This window comes from Grammomys surdaster, unplaced genomic scaffold (genome assembly GCF_004785775.1).
Source record: "Grammomys surdaster isolate TR1022 unplaced genomic scaffold, NIH_TR_1.0 312, whole genome shotgun sequence".
Lineage (NCBI taxonomy): Eukaryota > Metazoa > Chordata > Mammalia > Rodentia > Muridae > Grammomys > Grammomys surdaster.
Genome location: NW_021604731.1, coordinates 160009 through 169726, shown reverse-complemented (window position 1 = coordinate 169726; position 9718 = coordinate 160009). Strand labels below are relative to the sequence as shown.

General features: G+C 39.8%; 1 non-coding gene across 1 annotated transcript; it reads left to right on the top strand.

The window, feature by feature from the left end:
- Positions 1-4358: 4358 nt before the first annotated feature.
- Positions 4359-4514, top strand: LOC114629570. Its single transcript, XR_003712694.1, has one exon. It is a non-coding gene; the product is annotated as a U1 spliceosomal RNA (small nuclear RNA).
- Positions 4515-9718: the final 5204 nt, after the last annotated feature.

The window sequence follows — 9718 nt, the reverse complement described above, 5'->3', positions numbered from 1 at the left end:
TGGACTACTTCTCGGAGTCATTGACTCAAATGTTGTTTATGTTTCTTCATATAATAAATTAATTTTTTCAATTTTCTCTTGCATTTTATTTCTTGTATAATCCTCAAATGACTTCATTTTTAAATTTAAGGCCCATTTAAAAGACAAATTTGAAAATGGTTTGTTGTGATTATGTACTTTTTAAAATGTAAAATGTAAATCCCTGCAGTAGGATGAAAAGTTTAAGAATGCAAAGTTTCAGGCTTTCAATACAACAGCTATCCATGAAAACACTGCTGTCTTGTAAGACAGCATAGCTCTATTTGTTGAAGCCATGCTGCTGGATACATATATACATATATATATATATATATATGTGTGTGTGTGTGTGTGTGTGTGTGTGTGTGTATTCATTCTAGAGAGCATGAATATAAAATATAAGGATGACAGACTTTGGCTTAGTGTGAACATAAACATACTACAAAATGAATTGCTTCTGTGACTGGAAAAAATATCACTCATTGAAAGGGGTCATTGGAGACCATGGGCCAGGTGTGGTTTGTTTTAATAATTTGTTTCTAAAGGTGTCCTTTCAGTTTGCAAAGATACAACTATAGGAGATATATATATATATGTGTGTGTGTGTGTGTGTGTGTGTGTGTGTGTTGCACAAAGACACATATGTTGAATGTGTACAGTTACTGAGTTTAGACATTTGCATACACCCATGATATTATCGCCATAAACAAGGTGCTACACCTCAAAAAGTTTCATTTCCGTTGCTTGTTTTTCTTTTTTGGAAAATGAGACAAAGGAACCACCCTCTTAGAGTTCGCATTACTCTTTCAGCAGCTTTGATGCACTCTGTTATGTAGCAGATCTCTAGAACTTACACGGTATAAAGCTGAGATTTCATATGCATCTAGTAACAATAGTTTTCCCTCTAGCCATTGGTAGCTACTGTCTGTAGGTATGAATTTGATTATTCTAGACACCTTATTTAAGTACAGCCACAAGGCATTTGTTCTCCCATGTCTGGCTTATTTTGATTAATATAATGTCCTCCCAATTTATGTGTGTTGACGGGAATAGCAGCTTCCTTTTGGAAGTTAATATCTCATCATATGTATATACTATGTTTTCTTTATTCATTTGGATCCTTTTCCTCTTGTGGCTGTTGGGAGTGCTATTGTAATGACTATGGAAGTGCAATTGTCTCTTAAACATCTTGATTTTATTTATTTTGGCTGTACTCCCAGAAGGATCATATGGTAGTTCTACTTTTTTTCTTTTTTAAATTTTAGGGGCTATGATGACTAATGGTCCTTCAAGTCCAGAAATTGTCATCTTAGGGCATTTCAACTGTGCCTCTTGCAAAAGATCTTTCCAGCTGGGTTTGTTGACAGTTTGTACCCCCTCCCCCACCTGAGTATTCCACTGTTCCATCCCAACTGGCAACTTTGCTTATGGCATGGGAGAGAGAGTAGAATATATGTGTATATATTTATATTGTGTTGGTGTATGTGTGCATGTTTGTTGTGAAAGACTAAATCAGGGCTCCATATATGCAAGTAAGGAGAAGCCCTCATCCCTGCTTGGACAGTGCCTTCCGATGCAGCATGTTGAGGGAGTAGTGCCTACACCCCTCTCAATAACCCCCTACCAAGCAAACTCAATGATATTTCATCTTATAACCCTTTGTTTGGGCATTTTGTTTTTGTCTTATCAATCTTTTGCTTGTGCATATGGCTTCCAATTTTGTGTTTTTATAGGTTCTGTGCATGTGCACGTGTGTATATGTATATCTTGTAGTTTTTTATTCTCTTTTTTTTCTAAAGAGAGAGAGAGAATGAAGATGGAGTTGGGAAGGTGGGGAGATGGGGAGGATCTGGGAGGGAGTTGGGGAAGGAGAATCTGATCTGAATATATTGTATGAAAACAAATTTATTTTCAATAAAAATATGATTTTGTGTAAATATTAAGAATTAGGTGAGGGCAGTAAGTCATTGTAGATACTCCCCTGACCATATTTCTTTGTGTCTTCCTTACAGGAGATGGTGTTTTTCTAAGTAACAAAAATTATACAGACTTCTGAGCGTGGTGGCACATGTCATTGATCTAAGCACTCAGGAGTCAGGGATATGTAGTGAGACAAAATATTATATATTCTTATGGGGAAGTATATGATATTTTAGTATATGTATCCATTGTGCAGTGTTCACATAAGAAGTAACCAGGTCTGTCTCTTCAAACATTTGTCATTTCCTTATGGTGAAAGTATTCATAATCACTTTTCTAGGTATTTTAAAAACACAGTACAGTGCCGCCACCTGTGGTCACCTACTGTGCAATAGAACACCAGAAATTACTTTTCATATCAAATTATAACTTAAGGAACGAACATAGCTATTTTTGTGAATGTCTTTACAACTGAAAAAGCATGCCAATTATACATTATAATTAAATGAATAACTTTCTTGGCAGGTTTTCTATCTCAGGAAAAGATACTTTTTAGCAGCGAAACTTGGTATATAATCCAGAAACCTTTAGCTCCTTCTTTCCAGATACACAACAAGCCCTGGCAGATGAGGTCACCGATAATGCCAAGATGGTGAGTTTTGTGCAGAACCATACTCTAGACCCTAGGTGTTTTCACCTGCTCATCACGTACAGCAAAGATACCAATGCTGGAGACCCAACACAGATTAGTAAACTTACTTAAAGCATTATGAGGTGGGTTTTTGCAGTCTTTTAAAATCAATTGCATGACTCTGAAGCATGGACTTTGTAGATGACAGTGTTGTTGTACAATATCAAAAGGCTGGGCCCAGCTGCTAGGAAATGCCCCATCACCTTTTCTTTGCAAATTACTAGGTTTCCAGCAGTGGTGGTTTGAGCAGGGTTCAGACCAAAGAACATCTTCGAGACATGTAAAACTGCAAACAGCAGCATCTCCGCAGCAGATGATGAGAAGAAACTTTTCCTTAATGGCTGTAGTGTGTCAACATCGTGTACAGGGGAGGAATTTCAGGCTTTGCTGCCCTCCAAAGAGGAAAGATTTGTGGAGACAGATTTGAAGTTTCTGTGTGTGCTTTTTCCTCCCTGCCTACCTCTCATCCTCAATTAATTTTCTCTCCTAGTGATGAGTTTCTGATTGAAATCTGATTAGCCTACTCCCTAGCATCCTGGTAATAACACCTTCTTTACATATCTGCATTATGCATACTGGCTTAATTTCTTATCAGTTTGCTTCTGATCTTAATTACCTCAAGTCTACAGTTAATGAGTCAGTTTTAGAAGCAGAAGAACTCAAGAAACAAAACAGAATGGAAACTTTATTTTTCAGAGCAATGTTTCAAGACCATCCCCCACTATCACCACCTCAACATAGTGAAGGGCACCCTGCTGTTACTGTCTCTACCAAGAGGACTTTCTTAAATGGAATGGCAGAATTGCCATCCTCTCTAGTGACTATAAATATCTAGCACACATTTGTACAATTATTTTCAAGCCAATGGGGATAATGTTGTGAGTGGTAGGAGAAAATGATGAAAACTGTCACTGTGGTCAAAGTAGTCATCAGATTCTTCCTGACATGCACCATAAACAAGAATTAAAAGCTGAAGATGGAACCACTATCATGTCAGGTGAACCTACAAGCACTGCTAAAACTGCAGGACTACTGTTCTGTGAGGCAATTTCAGTGGGGATAGTTTTTCCTGTCTACTAAGAGCCCTCATTGTGGACAAATGCAGTTTGCTTAGGCAGTTGGCCATATCGTCATACAGGCCCCAAAACAATCCAGTACCCACCGAGACCATCAATTTCTCCCTCCAGTGTTGTCAAGAACAGAAGATGATTGCAAGAGAAGCAAAATGTGGATTGTTTCCTCCAAACTCCTGGTAGAGCTCTACTTAGGTGATGTGATGCATGTGGAAGGATTGTGTTTAAAAGCAGGCTGTATGACCTGCACTCATATATTTTTTTCAATTTATGAATATATTTTCTTTTTAAATATTTATTATTTTATTTTACTTTATTTTAACACATCCCAATTGCTGTCTTCCCTCCCAGTCCCCCCATAGAGTCCATGTCTTCATCTCCTCTCCCCTTCTCCTCTTGAGAGGGTGGGGCCCCCCGGGGTCCCCCCCCCCCCCGCAACCAGATGTCTCTAGAGGGTTAGGCGCATCAAATATTTCATGTATGTATTTCTTCTGTCAGTATATGGACATACAAGATTAGTGGGAAAAAAGGTTCAGCCACTTCTACCTGAGGGTAAATCTTTCACCTGTAAAAGGCTTAATGTTGTCTAGTCCTGGACTTCAAATCTGATCTTGACCCTGAGCTTTTCTTTATTGAAATAGGGCTAGGGTCCAGGCATAGCAGAAGTGATACCATGGTCACGAAGTTGGTTTCCCCAGTGTGAGGCTTATTCATTGCGCTACAGATGTACTGACCTCTGTGGTGCCCATACATGTGGGGAAGTCAACTGCATAATTTCTGGGAGTGGGAGTCTGCTCTCTCTCTCTCTCTCTCTCTCTCTCTCTCTCTCTCTCTCTCTCTCTCTCTCTCCCTCTCTCTCCCCCCCATCCCTCCCTCCCTCTGTCCCTGTGACTAAATTCACTTTAAAGGAAAAGAAATAAGAAGAGCAGGGCCTAGGGAGTGTATTGCAGCGTGGTGAGTTTCACCTACCAGGGACCTGCTTCTCACCCAGTACTATGGGTTCCATTGCAAGCAAATTCCCTATTCCTCTGCCTGAACGTTGACCTCATTTCCTAGGTTTGAGAGCACCTTAGAATTTCTTTATATCACATTTTCTACCTTTCACACTGAATTCATTTTCTCCTTTCTCTGGAGAACTGATTCTGAAGGAAAAAGATAAGCCAGGTTTCTATTAAGCACCAAAGAACTATTCAGGTATGCAGGGCTGTTTGTATCCTGACAGAACTGCCTGGAATTATAGGATAAAACAAATATTATTAAGGCCCCGATATTATCTACACATTTCCAAAGGGAAATTAATTATATGCTAGAATGTCATGTCCTTAGATAGCACTCATATTCAGCATCTAATATTAATGAATACTCTTATGTATACTCCAGTACTGGGACGTGTGGCAGCCATTAACCACTTATGGTTACTAAGCATATAAAATGTGTCTACTTCAAATTGAAATGTGTACATATAAAACATGAATAGCCTAAAACCCTAGTAACCAAACAAAGTAATGGAAATATTAACGATTACCTTTATATTGGATGACATGAGGAAGTCAAATATTTGAAGTTTACTGGCCTAAAAAAGAGATAAATAAAATTAATTTTGCCTCATTTAGTAACATTAAATTTTACCTCTTCCAAGTCACTGTTTCTTGTGACTCCCAGGACAGTTAGAATTGCTCGCTTGGCTCTCTTCTGTGGTCTCTGTTGAAGCAGACAGAGCTGCTTCAAACGTGGTTTAGTGAATGCTGTCATGAAAACCTATATTTATTTCCCTTTTTAATTATTTTTATCTGGGGGAGGGAATTTAATATATGATTGTAGGGTGTTTTGATAAAATCTATCCTCAACTCCCTCCCCTCCAGTGCCTCTGTCTCATAGCCACTACCACTTTCCCTCATCCATACTCTGATGGTGACTGGCTTGATCATCTACAGGCCCTGTGCATGTAGTCACAGCAACTGTTAGTCTCTACGTGAAGCTCTATTATTTTCAAACAACACTTTTGTGGCACTCCTCCAGGCCTTCTGGCTCTTCCGATCTTAATGTTGTCGCTTTTGCAGTGATCCCCAAGCCTTTGGAGGAAGGGGTATGACAAGATGTCCCATTTAGAGCTGAACACTCCACAGTTTCTTATTCTCAACACTGGTCCATTGTGTATCTCTGTGTTAATTGTCACCATCTTCCGCAAAAAAGAAATCTCTAAAATCAGTTGGCTGAGCTCAGGGAACCTGGTGAAGGACTGATGGAAGGACTGGAGGAGCAGAGGGGGATTGCAACCTCATTGGAAGAACAACATAGGCTGACCTGACCCCCCAGTTCTCCCAGAGTCTAGACCACCAACCAAGGAGTACCTGGACAGATCCATGGCTCCAGATACATAGGTAGCAGAGGATGGCCTTGCCTGACATCAATGGGAGGGGAGGCCCTTGATCCCAGGGAGGTTTGATGCCCCAGCGTAGGGGGATGCTAGAGTGGTGGGGTGGGAGAGGGTGGATGGGTAGTGAAGCACCCTCATACAGGCAAAGGGGAGGGTGGAGGGTGGATGTGGGATGTGGTGTTGGTGGAGGGGTAATTGAGAAGTGGGATATCATTTGAGATGTAAACGAATGGAATGATTAATTAAAAAAAACAGTTGAGAGATGTACTAATCTACAGGTATAAGGACATGTTGAAAGAACAGTTTGATGCCATTTATCAAAAATAATGGTAGTAGAATCCCCCCTAGGGTCTATGATCTCTTCTTTAGCTGTAGGTTCTTGACTAGATTTACAATACCAACCATGTATTGTGCCCTGTGGAGTAGGTCTTAAATCCAATCAGAATGTGCTTTTAGTTACCTCTGTAACATTTAGGCCACTATTACACCTATGGGAATATTTTACCAGGCTGGTTGTTACTGTAGTTTTCGGGGTTCACAACTGAAATGTGGATGACTGCATGCATAATATCTAGAAGCACTGTGAATGTTATCCAGGAGTGATGAAACATCTAGGTTAGTGTACCAGCTTGAATTCTCTGTCTTATGATTCAAGTATGTGGTATCTTCAGCAATAGCTTCTTACCTTCAAGGTGTGGTTGGAACCCAAGAGCATTGGCAGTAGCCTGCATCGTTTTGAGAGACTATGAGATTCCTCTGACCAACAACTGGAAGAGAAATGATACATCTCTGTCACTGGCATTTTTATCTGATAGCCTATGGCATGTAAAAGAGTCATTATCCTAGATAATTATGAATAATTAAATGTATATAATTGTCTATGTATATTGGTTTGTCTAATTGCTGGTTTTAAGATCTCATGTATTTCAGATATCAGAATGTTTTCAGATACAGTCAATAACAACGTGTTCTCATTCTGTAGGTTATTTTTTTCACTGTGTTCGAATGTTTCCTTTCCTTTGGTATAATCCCACTTGTATACTTTTGTTTTCATTGTATGTATTTCAGGGGGATCATATCCCAAAAGTCTTGCCTATTTCAATTTTGTGAAGCATTTCCCTTGAGCTTTATTCTCGTAGTTTAAGTGGTGTCTTATGTTAAGGTCTTAAACATTCATCTGCATGGGATTGTGCAATTTTTCTAACACCATTTGTTAAAGGGACTGTTTTCTTCTTTACAGTTTATATTTTTTGGCATTTTTGTTCAGAAGTCATTTGGTGATAAATGTGTGAATTTACTTCTAGGCTCTCTGCTCTTTCCCAATGTGTGTGTGTGTGTGTGTGTGTGTGTGTGTGTGTGTGTGTGTGTGTATTTCAATCCAATAGTGATTTGACTACTATAGCATTATAGTGACTTTTAAAGAAAGGTAGCATAGTAGCTCCTGCTTTGTTCTTGTTGCTCAAAGTATCTTTGGTAACTGGGAGTTAATATGGTTTCATGTAAGTTTACATTTTTACTACATCTGTGAAGAAAGCCACTGTATTTTTTTTATAGAAATTGTGTTCAATTTATAATTGGTTTTGGAAGTAGAGACATTTAAACAGTACTGATTCTTCTGATTCATAAATAATTTTCTGATCCTTTGACATTCTCAGGTGCTTCTTGGGCAAACCCCGGTATCACACATATTTGCTTCTTTAATATTGTCCCCCAAAATACCAGTAAGCATTTTTTCTTTTTTTTTCTTCTCAAACTATATTTTCAAGTACTTTATATTCTAGCCCACTTACTCTTTTTGTCTATTCTATTTAGAGCCCATATTACATGTAAAGTTTTCCTAAACATATTTTTCGTCTCAATACTTTCTATTTGACTTTTAAATTGCTCATATTTTGTTGTTTCCTTGTTATAATAATGGCATGTTTCTCTGGTTTCTTCAAGCTTATTGAGTTGAAAGAATTCCTTAAATTCCTTAAAATAATTGTTTTAAGTTCTCTGAGATTACTATCACACTGGTTACTGTCTGGTCAGTTTCTGGCATGTTATGTCATGGTTTTCTGAAAGCTGCTGATGCTTGTTGGCATATGACAGCATCTGGAACTGATGATAAGGAATCTTAGTCATTTGCTTTATCCTAGCATTACATAGCACCAAGGTACGGAGCTGTCAGAAGTCTATCAATGATGTGTTGTCATTTCAGTATTGTAGGCAAAGTCGGGCTTTTCCATAAATTTCCATAAAAAAAAAACAAGCAGTAGAGTATCTAGAGAGAGTTGTCTGTCCCTGCAGCGGTTGTTCTGGGGGGACTTGTTTACAGTTACTGGCTTGTGGCTAGACTTTTAAGAATCATTGTCAATGGACCAGCCACAAGCACCTGTACCCACCAGAGCCATAAGCTGTATCACTCTCTGAGACCACTATCCAGGAAGACTAGTACAACAATGGGTGAGGAACAAGAGCTATGCTTTAAACGGTTGCCAGGTCCTTAGCCCCATAACCCAGGACTTTAGGAATGAGCCACAAGTGTTGGAATGGGAAGTCCAATAGACTAAGGCTGCATGCCTTCCCTTACAGGAACTGCACCAGAGGCTCAGCCTCGGGCAGAACTGTTAATGGGAGCTGGACGACGTGTCCATGTGTGGCTTCTACAGCTAAGCAGGGCTCCAGGGCAAAGGCTTATATGCTTTAATACTCTGGGCTACTCATCCATGAGTGGAGCCTTGCACTATACTATATTGCGTAAACTTGGTATATTGTTGGTGAGGGCAGAATATTGGTCATCTTGGCTTGTGGTAAGCTGAGTTGTGTGTATCTCATGAGTTGTGAGAAGCCGAAAAATCATCACAGATAGCCGTGATGCAGGCCAAATCACAAATCAGCCCCACCTGATGTACAGGATGGTGCTGGGGTTAGTTCTGGGGCAGTTCAGGATTCTTGTATACGAGTACTGCTCTGGCAATAGCTGTACTGGCTGAAGTTGGTGGAGAGTTGTGGGGGTAGTCCCCTGGCCAGAAAAGCTAAGCCTGGACACATCGATGTTTCAGCCAGAGGGGCTTGGACTTTCTCAGGGAGGACAGGTGTTCCCAATATTTATAGGTATAACTGATGCAGTTGAAACTCAGGTCTGTCCTCCAGGTCCACAGATTTCTATGTTTTGCATGGTTTACAAGCTCTGACTGAGCTTTGGACTACTGAACACCCTTCTTTCTTTCTTTCTTTTTTTTTTTTTTACTTAAATCTTAGTCTCACACTGTCTTCTACTGGACTCTCAGACAAATCCCTGTCCTAGATTCCTTACCGTGTTCCTCAGCTGGTGGACTTCTGTTCCCCACTCTCCAGCCTGAGGTTGGGGGTGCTGATAACTAAGCGGAGTCACTCTACTGCCTGCCACACAGCTACAGTGTCTTAGTTTTCAGGTACTAACCTAACAAAACAGGCATCGTGGAATTTTTTCCTAGTAGAGTGTCACTGTGACATGCCTAATCTTGGATTTCAAGTCTAAGCCTAGATTTAATTTTCTTTATCCCCCCCACCCCAGCTTCTCAGTTTTTGATTATGTGTATATAACAGTGCCTATGCACAGAGACCAAAAAAAAAAAAACTGAAGGAGGTTGGTGAGAGGGGCAAAACAGAGGCTTC